The 15,473-nt window shown below is 38.3% G+C and overlaps 1 pseudogene; it reads right to left on the reverse strand.

Moving 5' to 3' along the window:
- Nucleotides 1-431: 431 nt before the first annotated feature.
- Nucleotides 432-3,542, reverse strand: LOC131223309 (disease resistance protein SUMM2-like; annotated as a pseudogene).
- Nucleotides 3,543-15,473: the final 11,931 nt, after the last annotated feature.

The raw sequence follows: 15,473 nt of genomic DNA on the forward strand, positions 1-15,473 counted from the left end.
GGTTCGAATCAAATTTCGAGCCGAGACGAGTCGAGCTTTTCCGAGTCAAGTCAAGCAAACTTACCGAGCTAAATCGGCTCATGTACAACTCTACTTGTATCAACTCTACTCGTATCGACCATCACACTCTCCCATAGTACCAAAGTTTTCTCTATTATTTTATCCTTTTCAGAAGGCTCTATAGGTCTGCTATTGATGCCCTGGCCCAAGAATCAGGTTCATCCAATATGATGGGCCACAGTTCGCAAAAACAATTGTACATCTGTATATATAAAAAAACCTGGCCGAACCCATCCACTTGTTTGCAACATTCTGGCTCAAAAGTTGAGTGGACCAGATTTAATTTTTGGAAAACATGTACATCATTGGACGAACCTCGTGGATGAATAGGATCTTGCAGCTATGTACCTTGATGGCATGTGGCATGTACATGAGCTTGAAAGCTCTACTGAGAAGTCCATATACTAATGAATTTATACAAGTTTGGCTGTTTCATGCACCATGCTTAGGTAAGCCTAAGCCTTCAAATGGACTCTACAAAGAAGAAGAAGAAGAAGAAGAAGATGATGATGACTACGACGAGGATCCACATTCAATAAAGATAGCAGAATTGTGTGAGAGATTTTGTGGTGACCAAGCCATCCATGGTAAGGTCTATAATATCATCAGTTTGGATCATTGAATCATTGATCAAACTCATAGAAACTAAGAAAAGTATAAACTCTAAATGTGACTTATTGAAGATTGCTATTTGTCTCTCTGAAGTAGGTAAGGAAAGTGGATTTAATGGCATCATCTTCCCACTCTAAACCATCCCACCATTCTTTGGCACCACGGATCTCCCTTAGAGTGTTGTACGAGCTGCGAAGACCCAGTGGAAGTTTCTTCAGCTCCGGGCACCGAAACACCTTGAGCACCTCAAAGGAAGGGAGAGCCAATGAATCACAACATATGCTTGTTAATTTTGGCAATCGATGCAACTCCATATGCTTGAGGCGTCCTTGCCGTCCCTCCGTCGCTTGAAAACTGCCGCTAGTAGTTTCTATTACTTGTTCCAATTCATCACATTTCAATATATGGATTTCTTCAAGACCCTCAAGTTGTAGGATCCATGAAATGTTCTTCAACTTGTGACAACGAATGATCCTTACAAGACGAAGATTTTGAAGCCGTCCGCATCCCATTCGAATGGTATTTAATTTGGAAAGATCCCAAAGAAAGAGGCGTTCTAGGCTCGAAATTGAACAATCATCCCCACCCTCCGAATTCGAACTAATTATCATCTCTTCCAACTCTTCACATCTATCAACAGCCAGCCATCGAAGACTCGTCATTACCTCAAAAATGCATGATAATTGGGTGGATGTCCTCATGCTTCTGCACTTCTTTACTTGTAGATACTGTGTAAGTTTCAGCAACTTGCGAGACTGAATAAACGTTTCGAGAGCCGGAACAGTTTCTATGCTCATTTCAAGATGTCCCAAACATGGCATGCTTTCCAATTCTCTTATGTTAAGCCCACCTCTCCCTTCAATTCCTTCCCAATTTCTGTAACTCCTTAATAGCTTCAACACCTTCAAAGCAGAAAGATTGGAGATTAGTCCATGGGGAATTCTTCTAAGACTTGATATGCCTTCCAAATCCAAATGCTTCAACATTTTCAGATTTCCTATCTCTTCAGACAATGATGTGATCTTTGTATATGATAGATTGAGATATTGTAACTGAACCAAGCTACCAATTCCCGCGGGAAGCTTCACAATTTTGGTATTTGACAGATCCAAGACCTTGAGAAGCAGCATGGATTGAAAGAAGGTGGTGGTGACATTTCCCAAAATGCTATTCCATTGGAGCATCAAGGTTAAGAGGTTGGGGCATATGGGTGTCCCTGTTAATGATTCAATTTTATTTTCCATCAGCGATATGCTTTCAGCGTCCTTCCACCTCTCGACGTCTGGTGCTTCCCTCAGTCCGACACCCGCTTTCACCAAAAACCTCTTCTTCTTCTTCCCACATTCGGAAGCTATCCACAACGCAAGATCACGTATTACATCATGCATTTTCACCTCTGTTTTTTTCAGTAGAACCACTCTCCAACAAGCATGCGACCTTTAGGCTTCCAATGAGATCATGGCCCTTGTTTCGTGCTTCATCGAGATCATCATCATCTAAGAACCCTTCCGCTATCCAGTAATCTATAAGCCTTTCTTTGTTAATAGAGTAATCCTCCGGAAACAATGAACAATATAGGAAGCATGATTTAACTGCGTCATTTCGAAGATTATCGTAACTGAATTTCAATTGCAAAAGCATTTGATCATCCATACCTGATATCTCCGACGGTGGCTTGCTTGTACTTAGAACTGATATTGCATGCTTCCACTCCTCCACTGTTTTCTTACACGCCATGGCCCGCCCAATGGTGATAAGCGCAAGGGGTAGACCTTTGCATTCTTTAGCGACAGTCTCAGCGAGTGTCGGTATCTCCGGATGAGAATTTATGGCCTCTTCACCAACCTTGAGTTGAAACAGATCCCATGCTTCTTTCTCTGAGAGGCATTCGACTCTGACCTTCCTGTTCGCATCCATGCGTGCACAGACTTGCTCAGATCGTGTGGTGAAGACTATCTTGCATTTGTTTTGGCTGTTCGGATGAGGAATTCCAACCACCTCCAGATCTAACATTTCCCAAAGATCATCCAACAACAACATGAATTTCTTGCTATTAAGGCTCTTGTATATGTCCATTGCCCGTCTCTCATCTCTTTCATTTCCTTGCCAGGACAAACCAAGCCTATCCCCAATATCCTTTTGGATCTTTCCCACATTAACTTCTTTAGACACCAGCGCCCAAATCACAAAATCAAAATCATGGGGTCTTACGACTAGCTCGTTGTTGATCCTTTTCAAGAGAGTCGTCTTGCCGACTCCCCCAGTTCCATATATGCCGACAACACCCACTTCATTTTCCCAAAGCAAACGTAGAACGTTCTCCAACATCAAGTCCATGCCTATAGTCGATGTACTAGGCTTCTCTTCAACAGCATTAGTAAGCGATTTCTCTGCCACAACATCAAAGGAAATTCCTTTGTTCTTTAACTCGATCACATCCTCCAGTTTCTTCACCACCCTTTTGCCGAGCTGGTAGCCTGACCAAACATTTGGACGGCGATTGCCCAAAAACCTCATCATTTGCCGAAAAGCTTCTTCCATGGCATTCACTTCTCCTTCGATGACTCCTACACTTTCTAGCCACCACTGGACGTGGTTGGTGCGTTTGAAGTGATGCTTTTCGGCGACATCCACCTTCCTTTTCAGGTCGTCTCTTACACATTTCAATTCATTCATGGCTATCTTCAGTGAATCGAAGTTTTCTTGAAGGTTGACGATGTATCCTACGCGTGAGGCGATGGGATCCCACAAGCGAGAGACGATTTGGTCCATGGCTATGGAAGGCAAACGAATCTGGAAGAAGATGGGTTGAAATGAAGATCCAAATTCCACTTTTATTATTTATTTTAGCTCAACATCCTTGTACACTGATCATATTCCCTTCACAACGGTTGTGATTTCTCTGATCCTTACCATTTTAGTGGTGACCATTAAGTGGATAGTTAAAATCAAAGTTGTCACATGTCAAAATTTCACAACTAAGTCTCCATTAGTTAAAGAGTTTAAATTATCCAACTTTGTAGTGACGGCCAAATCCAACAAGTAGGATGCCTATGTTGATTGATGTCTTAAATCTGTAAACCAACAGGTTTGTTGATGATAGGTGCGATGCTATTCAGTAGACTTCGATGACATCGTAAAAATTTGGAAGTTATCATGTTGGTTGCCGGACACTTTAGGTGTCTTACTCGATGCCATCGAAGGCTTGCTCGATGACATCGGTAAAATTCAAAAAATCCATGATTTTTCACTGGAACTTTTAGTGTTTAGTTCGATGCAATCGATGACATTTTGTTAACATCAAAGTCCCATTGAAAGTGTCATCGAACAATCATGTAGAAAATACACAAAATTGTGTAAGTGTGAGATTTTTGTTGATTTTTTACGGGGTTTCTTTCCTATTCCAATTGTGATTCTCTGAGAGGCTATAAATATAAGTGTAATATGGGATTAGGGTATATATCAAGAGCTTTCTAATTCGTTCCTAGAGTTTAAAGGGCTGGTAAGGGGAGCTTTGAGGCTTGTTTGAATCGGTTATTTTCTTTGTCTCTTGTAATTTTTTGTGCCGTTGTTTTTTTTTAAAAAAGCTTTCCAGGTTAATTTTAGAGTCTTTATGATTGAGCTTAATTGTTGCTATTGGAGTACTTTACTTGATTCATCTCCATGTACTTCCATGGTCCCCCAACAGCCTCCACATGTCTTCATACTTACATGAAACTAGAAAAAAGATACTTCAAATGTGTATGTGTGTAAGAGAAATCGTGAGAATTTGATATACACCTCTCTAACAGATGTGCATCATGGTAGAAATGCCATAGCATCGTAAATGTACACATGACCAAAACTCTAAAGGCAATTATATATCCTCATGGTGATACATGGTAGGAGTTAATATACAGGTTGCACATACTTAAAGCATTTAAAAAGGATGATATCTCAGTGAAATACTAAGGTGGTGATATCTAATTACACATGGCTGGATTCAATTGGTTATGCATAGGTATAAACTTATAAACAGTGCACCAAAGAGAGAAAGTTGCCCGGGAAAAAAATACAACCATACATGGCAACGTAATGGCCAGTTGACACCTCAAAATAGAAGCGTTTCAAGCCAATTATCTTTTTTCAACTTAACACTGCCCATTAAATCTTTCATCCCACATGGATGCCTATCTTATCTTTATCCTAGCTTAGTTTAGCCACTCTACTTCTTTCTAGCACCATATTATAGCAAGTCTGAATCGATTAGTATACCTTTAGTTTAATTTCTCTACTTCTATTCAGTGCATCGCTGTAATAAGTTGGATATAGTTTAACTTATCATCTATGACCTCGCCATTGGAAGTCCCCGAATCTTTGTCATTACTTAGTGATTCCCTTTGTCACGGCTTGTTACAGCCTGCTAACTAAACCTCGACCGTCTCACAACCATCCAAGTTTGTCAACTATCTTATGACCGTCCAAGTCTAAAAGATTATTAATTGTCCACGGCAGAATCACTCGCACAAACCATTGGAGGTAGTTTTTTTTACTTTATTATTATTATTTTGCTGCCAATCATATTACATTTATATTCAGATTACTAAAATTAGCACTTGGCCTCATATTTCATATTTTCTTTTTACATGTTAATTTCACTGATGAGCACAACCACATTATTATCATTGTTATAAAAGTCTTTATCTTAAAGGCAAAAATAACTCATGTAAAGGACTAATCCTCTCCTTCATAAATTGCCAGGCTTATTATGAATTGATGGTTGTGTGGTCTGGCCAATTTTTACGGATCTGGCCCTAATTTGGTTATTTTGGCACTCGGTGTCACAAGCCATTTGGTCGAATGCGAATATGGCATACTCGACACAAACATATTCACACATGTATAATCAAATTTGAGCCATTTACTCTATGTGTGGCCGCATGTCTAAATTAAAGCCCTACATACAACTTGATTTAGTAATGGCTGGCATCAATCTAGGCACTTTGGAATGGGGTATATGTGAACCCCATGCATAGATTAGTAAACCTAGGTCTGTGTATGGATCTTGGTACTGTGCCAATGTCCTTGTAGACAAGTGATACATATGTTGAAGCCCTTCTGCCATCCACTTACAAGCATATATGACGGATCTGGACGGTCCTCTCTTGCTGGCTTTTGCGTTAAATGTGAAATGGATGAAAAACCATAATGGTAAAACAGTCAAACCATCCTTTCCTCTCATTTTGCTTGTTACCCCTTTTCAGGCTACGAATAGAATATGTGGTCATCCGGTATAGATGCCACTCTGTATACGGCTCACATCTACTCTTTACAGTGCCTTGTGGTCCCGGAATAAAGAAGGTCCTTTTACACGTGATGGGACAGAAAGGTTGGAATTTTACAAAAATCTATCTAATTAACATGGAATTTATATCAGGATATTTTTTCAAAAAGCTACGGTGGTAATTATCATTCCACTGTCTCACAATCTCTCTCCAAACTTTTTCTCTTGGTATGGCTCATCTGAACCACGAATGGACTTAATTTTGTTGCTTAATGCATAAATTTTAGTTCGGCATCCAATGGTCAGAGTGGATTTCATATAATCATCACAGTAGTTCCTATAAGAATCAATGGTCTATATCTCTCTCCCAACTGTTTTCTTTGGTATAATTCACCTGAATCACAAGATAGCCTGATATGACGGCTCTAGGCCTGCATTGGGATCACTCATCTAATGTATAGAGTAGATTTAGCATACACATTATAGTGGGCCCCATCAAAAATCAAGTGTGATGTCCTGCTTACCACTGTACATAAATTATTTATAAAGTGAATTGTATAGCACGCTGCTCTTGATTTTGATGGCCTGCCATGATGCTTATATAATATCATAGACAAAAATCAGACTGACCTATGATGCTATTGAGCCATACCAAAACAAAATAGTAAAGACAAAGACATCTACCCTTGAATTTTACAGGTTTTTATGAGATCTACTGTGATATATAAAATTTACTTCAACCATTAAATTCGAGACAAAAATTTAGGTATAGCCCAAAAATAATATACATCTATGATTTATGTGAATTCAAGGGTAAGCACTACCTTATACTAGGGCTGAAAGTTGGGTGGGTTCAACCTGACCGTGACGGACCCGACATTGAGTTGGGCTCGGGTAGGATGTGTGGGGTTTGGTCTCAAGCTTGGGCTATATAAAGACCAACTCGATAAAGGTTGGGTTGGGCTTGGGTTGAGGTCTCGGGTTGCTCAATCCAATGTAATCCCGATCATTATATAAGTTACAAATGATAATTGAGTGTGGATCATCTGTATTGAAGGTAATAGGAAATTCCAGTGCCAACAAGTCTTATGGTCCACGCCATTTCCAATGACTCCAGCTAACAAGAAATGCTAGATTTCTCTCTCAAATAGATTGCGTACTACACAACATGACTTTTAAATGAGTAGTCCTATATTTTAGCTTGTTTGTTTAGAAAAAATAAAATTCTTTACCATAAATAACTACATATAAAATTAATAAAATCATAGGTCCAAAAAATAAAACATGTATTGAAATATGATAGATTAATGTGATAACAAAAATATTAGCATGTATCCACCCGACTAACCCAACCGAGCCTGCTTGGCCAGGTTGGGCTTGGGTTGAGAATTCCCAACTTGAGATTAGGTTGGGTTGGGTTGGGTTGAGGTATGGGAACCTCGGGTTGTGCTAGGGTTGAGCATCAACCAGACCCAACCAAATCCGCCTGACTTTCAGCCCTACCTTGTACACTATTACCAATCATGTGGTCCACTTGAATCTAAAATCGCTATTATTTTTGGACCCTTGGCCTCACAAGGGTTGACGCACGTGATAGTAAGATGAATTTTATATAAACATCACAGTCGGCCTGCCTGAGCCACTGACTCATTTGGACAACAGTGAAATGATAATTATATTGACTAACGAGTAGCTTCTTGAAAATCTTTTTTTCATAGGGTATGGGAATGTAAATTTTATAATACTTTGTAGTTTTATATACAATTCCTACGAACACGGCAGAATAATGACCGCCCACCACTTTTGACCGAGGAAAGAAAAGCAAAGACCGGACAATAATTGAAGGGAGAAAAGGATACAGGTTGCGTACTACCCCAGGCTGTGGTTGTGAGGGGCCACCATGATGTATGGATTTTATCGACACCGTTCCTCTATTTTTTTCAAATCAGTTTAGGGTAGAAGCCCAAAAATGAGATCCAAGGTTCAAGAAGAACACACCACAGGAAGCTAATGACGGGCACCGTTGAAACCTTCCTGAGATTTACTGTTATGTTTATTTGCCATCAAACCTGTTCATAAGGAGTTTTCAACGGTATGCGTTTATTCCCAATTACTTGTCGACTTGATTCTTGTATCTGCCTCATGTTTGTCGTATATCCTAAAATGATAAGAAAAAAATAGATGGACGGTGTAGATAAACCTCATACATCAAGGTGGACCCTCAGTGGCCCAGCCTGTGCTGAACTCGGGCTAGGCGGGTTAGTACCCCATCCGCGTCCGAAAAGATGATGCTTTTGCAGATTCTGACCATCTACAGTCACTCTACACGCAGGAACCGTACACGTTTCAGACAAGGCCTTAATCCAAACCATCCAATTTAGTGGAGTATATCCGGGAATTCAATTGATTATACTGCTTCAACTCTCTGCCAGGGAAAATTTCATAATTGATATTATTTTGCTAACATATTTTGTCGACCGTTCATTTGGCATTATCTCTGAATCTGCTCAGGACTTTCGCACAAGGTTCCTGCACTGGGATGCAAGGTGGGGCCCTCCATGGTGTTTCTGAGAAATCCACACGGTCTATCCGTTTTTTCATCTGAATTCAGGAAACGAGACAAAAAATCAGGCGATCCATTGTTGTAATATATTGATTTTAATATATTTTAAATAAAAAATATTATATATATTTTATAAAATGGTTGGCAAACATTCATTTTTAGTGTTATGGGAATAGTTCCACGTTGGAAAAAAAAAAAGAAAAAGAATTTTGTGTATATATGAGAATGGTGGAGTATAGTAATGTTAACCCACCTCGTCCAAGGAGAATCTAGCTCGTGCTCGGGCTTGGTCACGAGCTCGGTGCGAGGGCGTGGGTATATGCATGTGAGGCAATGTGGCTATAGAGGTGCACTTTGCACTTCGCAAGACGAGCACTCGTCTAATAGCTAAGGCGGATGACTGGCTGGAAGACTAGATGATTGAATGAGGTCCTTTAGAATATATAGAGGCTGGAAAAAGAGCTGTTGCAAGGAGGTGTAACTGCTCATGCACTTGATTGCTGACCATGCATAAACTGTAGCCAGAAACTGCCAATAACGACTAGTTTCTGGGCCTGTCATACAAACTATAGCCACTCCTATAGACTAGAATTCCAGCAAGACAGCAAGGTTCATCTGAACCATTGCTTGAAGATCAGACCAGTAGTGTGGTCTAAAACTGTTCATCTGAACCATTAGCTGAAGAACAGACCAGTGCAATGGGTCTAATTCACATTTCTTCTTCTTCTTTTCTAAGATTTTTCCTTTTATTTTCTACCAGAGATTATGTAACAGAGTTCCATTAGTGGGTCTTTGTGTTTGCTGAACGCAGATCCACAACAGGCTCATCGTATCCTAGAAGTAATTTGCCCGTAACCTTTTAGCATACTCAATTTACTTGAGTAGGGGGCAAATAATGCTTTAAGGACAACGTTCCAAACATGCTTCAGCTCATCCTAATTCCATATTATTTTGGTTTTTCGGTTTTCATATTTTACAGAAAATATTATTTCTGTATAATTTCCCAACAATCTTAAAGCATTATTTCTAATGGAAGCCGATAGTGTATCGTCTATCAAGTTGATGAATCAGGACTTGATTTGTCTTGATTGGTTCGATGGAACCAATTTTACCAGATGGCAAGACAAACTCAAGTTTCTTCTGACGGCGCTGAAGATATTCTACATCTTAGATCCGAATTTATAGCCATTGCCTGAAGCATCTGAGAATGACACACCTGAACAGGTTACTGCCCCGCACTTAACGAGCTGAAGACGGACTCCTGTGTCGTGGACACATTATGAATGCACTCTCCGACCGTCTGTACGATATGTACACACAAACATCATCAACAAAAGAAATCTGGAACGCTCCGGAGTTCAAATACAAAGTTGAAGAAGAAGGTACCAACAAGTTCCTGATTGCCAGGTATTTCGACTATAACATGGTAGATAACAAACCGCTGCTAGCCCAAATCCAAGAACTGCAGCTAATAGTTAACAAAATCAAAGCCATTAAGATTGATCTTCTTGAATCATTCCAAGTTGGGGTTATTATTGCTAAATTGCCCCCCGATGTGGAAAGACTATAGAAAGAAGTTGTACATAAGACTGAGCACTACACACTTGAACAAATCCAGAAACATCTCAGAATTGAGGAAGAATCCCACAACTACGATAAAAAGAATGATAACAGGAATTCTTCGTCCAACGTACACGTAATAAAAAATACAAATAACAAGAATCCTAAGAAGGATGATTCCTTGAAACCCAATAAAGAAAAATTAAAAAAAAACACCCAAAAGAAGAATGAAAAGTTCAAAGGTCCATGCCATGTCTGTGGGAAAAACGGGCACTATGCTCGAGTTTGTCAATATCGCAAATCTAAAAAAGAAGCAAGTGCAGTAGAAGAAGGCGATATTGTAGCGATGATTACTGAGGTAAATATCATCCAAGAAAAGGTTGCCGGTTGGTGGAACGATACTGCCGCTACCATACATGTGTGCTACGATAGATCAACCTTCAAAACCTATGAGGAATTGACCGATGGTTAAAAAGTCCAAATGGATAATGAAGTCCGATTGAAGGTTGTTGGCAAAGGAATCGTCGAACTAATATTCACCTTTGGGAAGAAAGTGATTCTGACTAACATCCTGCTTGTCCCAGACATGAGGCGAAACTTAGTTTCTGGGAATCTTCTGGGCAAATTAGGAATAAAGGTGGTGTATGAGTCAGGAAAACTAATTCTATTTAAGAATGAGAATTTTGTCAGAAAAAGATATACTTGTAACGGTATGGTCAAGTTTTCTCTGAATGAAAGTAGCACTTCTGTGTATATGGTTGAATCCGTTAGACTATGGCATGACAGACTAGCCTATATAGGGTAAAGTACCTTGAAGTTCATGGATAAGAATGGTTTAATCTCATACATAGAAAATGAAATCAATAAATGTGAAGTGTGAATACGATCTAAAATAACAAAGAAACCTTTTCTAAGTGTTAAGAGATCGTCTCCAGTATTTAATTTTGTGCATAGTAATATCTTGAGTTAAATGACATTCTTACTCGTGGAGATAAAAAGTAATTTATAACCTTTATTAATGATTGCTCTAGATATTTGTATGTGTACCTGTTAAAGAGCAAAGATGAAGCATTGAATATGTTTAAGGTATATAAAACAGAAGTAGAAAATTAACTAAACAAGAAGATAAAAATTCTCTATAGCGATAGAGGAGGAGAATACTTCTCTAATGAATTCGATAAGTTCTGTAAAGAACATGTATTGATACATCAATGTATTGCGCCATACACACCTCAATAAAACAATATCAGAAAGGAAGAATATGACATTATTAGAGATGGTCAACTCAATGTTAATACGAGCAAAGTTGTCACTCAATCTATGGGGTGAGGTACTGCTTGCAGCATGTCATATATTAAACAAAATTCTGTCTAAAAAATATAAAGTATCACCATATGAAACATGAAAAGGTAGAAAACCTAACCTATGATATTTTAAAGTGTGAGGGTGTCTTGCATATTGTAGAACTCCTGATCCAAAAAGAACTAAGTTAGGACCCATAACTATTAAGTGTGCCTTCGTAAGGTATGCACAAAATAGTAAAGCTTATAGACTTCTAGATATAAAGTCTAATACCATAATAGAATCAAGAGATGTTGGGTTTTTTGATAACTCACTATCCTTAGAGTCAAAGGATAATGAAGTCCAAATTCCTGATAGAGAATCAAATAGTACAGCTCCACAAGTAGTGGAAGCTCCTATTAAACCTCGTAGGAGTTGAAGGACAAGAATAGAGAAGAGTTTAGATGATGACATATAGACTCTAAGTGCATCTTTTTCCATCTTGTAGAAGGAGATAGAGAAAATGTTATAAGAAAAATACCTATAGTAATGACTATAGAAGATGATCCTAAAACATATAAAGATGCTATATCCTCTAGAGACTCAACTTTCTGGAAAGAAGCTATTAATGATGAAATGAAATCTATAATGTCAAATTAAACATGAAAACTAGTAAACTTACCTCCAGGTTCTAAACCCATAGGTTGCAAGTGAGTATTTAGGAAGAAATATAACACTGAAGGGACTATCCAAACATTTAAAGCTCAACTAGTAGCTAAGGGTTTTAGACAAAAAGAGAGGATAGATTATTTTAACACATATTCTCTTGTAACTAGGATAACATCCATTAGGATATTATTTGCGCTAGCTTTCATACATCATCTTCGCATCCACTAAATGGATGTAATGACCACATTTCTGAATAGTGACCTCAATGAGAAAGTATACATGGAACAACTTGAAGGATTCGTTCTACCAAGAAATGAAAATAAAGTATGTAGATTAATCAAATCTCTATATGGATTAAAATAAGTACCAAAACAATGACATGAGAAGTTTAATTCCAAAATACTATCTCATGGTTTCATGCATGATGTAGCTGATACATGCATATATATTAAAGTAGATTGTAACTATATAATTATTATTTGTCTATATGTTAATGACATGTTAATAATTAGTAATAAAATGGAAGGTGTGATTGAAATAAAGAGGTTTTTATTTTCTGTATTCAAAATAAAGGATCTTTGACAAGTAGATACCATCATAGGTATCAAAGTTTAAAAAATATTGTGGGGGTTATGCTTTGTGTTAATCTCATTATATTGAGAAGATACTAAATAAGTTTAATCATCTAAATATAAAAGAAGTAAAAACCTCATTTGATCCAAGTATCAAGCTAAAAGAGAATAATAGAAGAACGGTTGCATAATTGGAATATACGAGTGTATATGAAGTCTTATGTATGCTATACAATGCACTAGACCTGATATCGCATACGTTGTGAGTAAACTTAGTAGGTTTACTAGTAATCCCGGTACTAAACACTAGAATGCAATCAGTAGAGTCCTTGACTACTTGAAAGCAGCCAAAGACTTATGACTATTCTATTCAAAGTTTCTTGCCGTATTAGAAGGATATACTGATGTGAGTTAGATATCGAGTGAAGGGGGCAACAAGTCCACTACAGGGTGAGTATTCACCCTAGGAGGTGCAGCTGTATCTTGAGGATCTAAGAAACAAACTCGCATGATACACTTGACTATGAAGTCTGAATTTATAGCCCTGACTGCAATAGACAAAGAGACTGAGTGGCTAAGGGATCTTTTATTGCAAATCTCTTTTTGTATAAAGCCTATATCGGCTGTATCACTACATTGTGATAGTGAAGCCACATTAGTTAGAGCCTATAACGGCACCTATAATGGTAAATCTAGACATATAAGTCTTTGACATGATTATGTCAGACAATTGATTCGAGATGGAATCATTATTATTTCCTATGTGAAATCAAGCAATAACCTGGCGGACCCTTTTACTAAACCTCTACTGAGAGAGGTAGTAAAAGTAACATCTAAAGGGATGAGGTTGAAACTCTTCAACCAAAGTTCCACCAGTGATGGTAACTCAACCTAAAATTAGAAAATCTCTAATTTCGGGTTTAAAGGGTAAAATCAAGTTACTGATATATGGAAAGTTTTTGGCACTAATAGATAAGTGCTGAGTGTTATAAAAGAGGGTTGAGTCTTAGAACTCTTAATAAAATCCATTTTAAAGGACAAATGTCTTATAGTAGCGAAGACGCTGAAAGGATTTCACCTATATGAACGTAGAGATGGTGTCGTCTCTCATGAGAGTTGGAGTTTTCTCTCGGGATCGTTCACGAAATAGGATAAGCACATGACCATAAATTGTGCTGAGCAAGATTGTGAGAACTTTAAATACACAGTGAATATGTGTGTGGTTTCTCCGGCTCTGTTATCTAGGAATAACTGATTCAATGCTACGAATACCAATCATTTCGATAGAGCTTTTGAGATACTTACACTAAGGAAAGATTCAAATCAAAAGATATCTTTCTTTATACATATAAGCTATTTTTATTCTGGCAGAATTTTTTTTGAAAAAATATATTTTAAAATCAAGTGGGGGATTGTTGTAATATATTGATTTTAATATATTTTAAATAAAAATATTATATATATATATATATATTTATAAAATGGTTTGCAAAAACCCATTTTTATTGTTTTGGGAATAGTCCCACATTGGAAAAAGAGAAGAAGAATTTTGTGTATATATGAGAATGGTGGAGTATAGTAATGTTTACCCACCTAGTCCGAGGAAAATTGGGCTTGTTCGCACTGGAACACCCGCGCGCGCTCGGGCACGGGTACGGGCATGGGCTCGGTGTGAGGGCATGGGCATGTGAAGCGGTGTGACTGTAGAGGTGCTAGTGGCGCACTTTGCACTTTGCACGTTCGCATCGTATCACAGAGGGTCGCTCCTTTGTGACCTTACGCGAATCGGTGCGAGACGAGTGTGAGTCGCGGTGCGACTAAGAGCTAAGGTGGATGGCTGGCTGGAAGACTAGAGGACTGAATGAGGTCCCTTAGAATATATAGAGACTGGAAAAAGAGCTATTGTAGGGAGGTGTAACTACTGATGCACTTGATTGCTGACCATGTAGAAACCGCAACATGTGGCTAGCCTGACAGCTAGAAACGACTAGCCAGTGTCTCACAACGATCAGAAACAGCTACAAACAGTAGCCATTACACTACATGCACAACAGCCAGAAATTGCCAATAACGGTTAGTTTCTCCCAACAGCTAGAAAACGGTCAATTGGATATATTTCCTTGGACCATAACTCCAAGTCACCATTCTCTATATAAACTGGGCCTGGTTGGGTTTCCAATCCATCACAACACACTCCAGCAAACTCATACAAACCATACCCACTCCTATAAACCAGAATTTCAGTAAAACATCAAGGTTCATCTGTACCATTGCCTGAAGATCAGACCAGCAGTGTGGTCTAGAATGGTACATTTGAACCATTAGCTGAAGAACAGACCAGTGCAGTGGGTCTAATTCACATTTCTTCTTCTTCTTTTTTGGGATTTTTCCTTTTATTTTCTGCCAGAGATTGTCTAACAGAGTTCCATCAGCGAGTCTTCGTGTTTGCTGAACACAAATCCTCAACAGGCTCGTTGTATCCTACAAGCAATTTGCCTGTAACCTTTCAGCATACTCAGTTTACTTGAGTATGGGCAAATAATGCTTTAAGGATAGCGTTTTAAACATACTTTAGCCTGTCTTAATTCCAGATTATGTTGGTTTTTCGGTTTTCATATTTTACAGAAAATATTATTTCTGTATAATTTCTCAACATCCAAAACTCAAGGTAGCCATACGAGAGACAAAATTGGGGAAAAAGTTTTTATTTTATTTTTATTTTTTATTTTTACAATTGAAACCTTCCTAGGATCTGCCTTGATGTTTATATGCCATCCAAACCGTTTATAAGGTCCTCATAATTGGGATGAAGTGAAACCACAAAAAAGCTTAACCTGATATGAAACTTTGTGACCTTACTAATGGTTCAAATGGTGGTCACTGAATCCACACT

The sequence above is a fragment of the Magnolia sinica genome, chromosome 13 (genome assembly GCF_029962835.1).
Source record: "Magnolia sinica isolate HGM2019 chromosome 13, MsV1, whole genome shotgun sequence".
Lineage (NCBI taxonomy): Eukaryota > Viridiplantae > Streptophyta > Magnoliopsida > Magnoliales > Magnoliaceae > Magnolia > Magnolia sinica.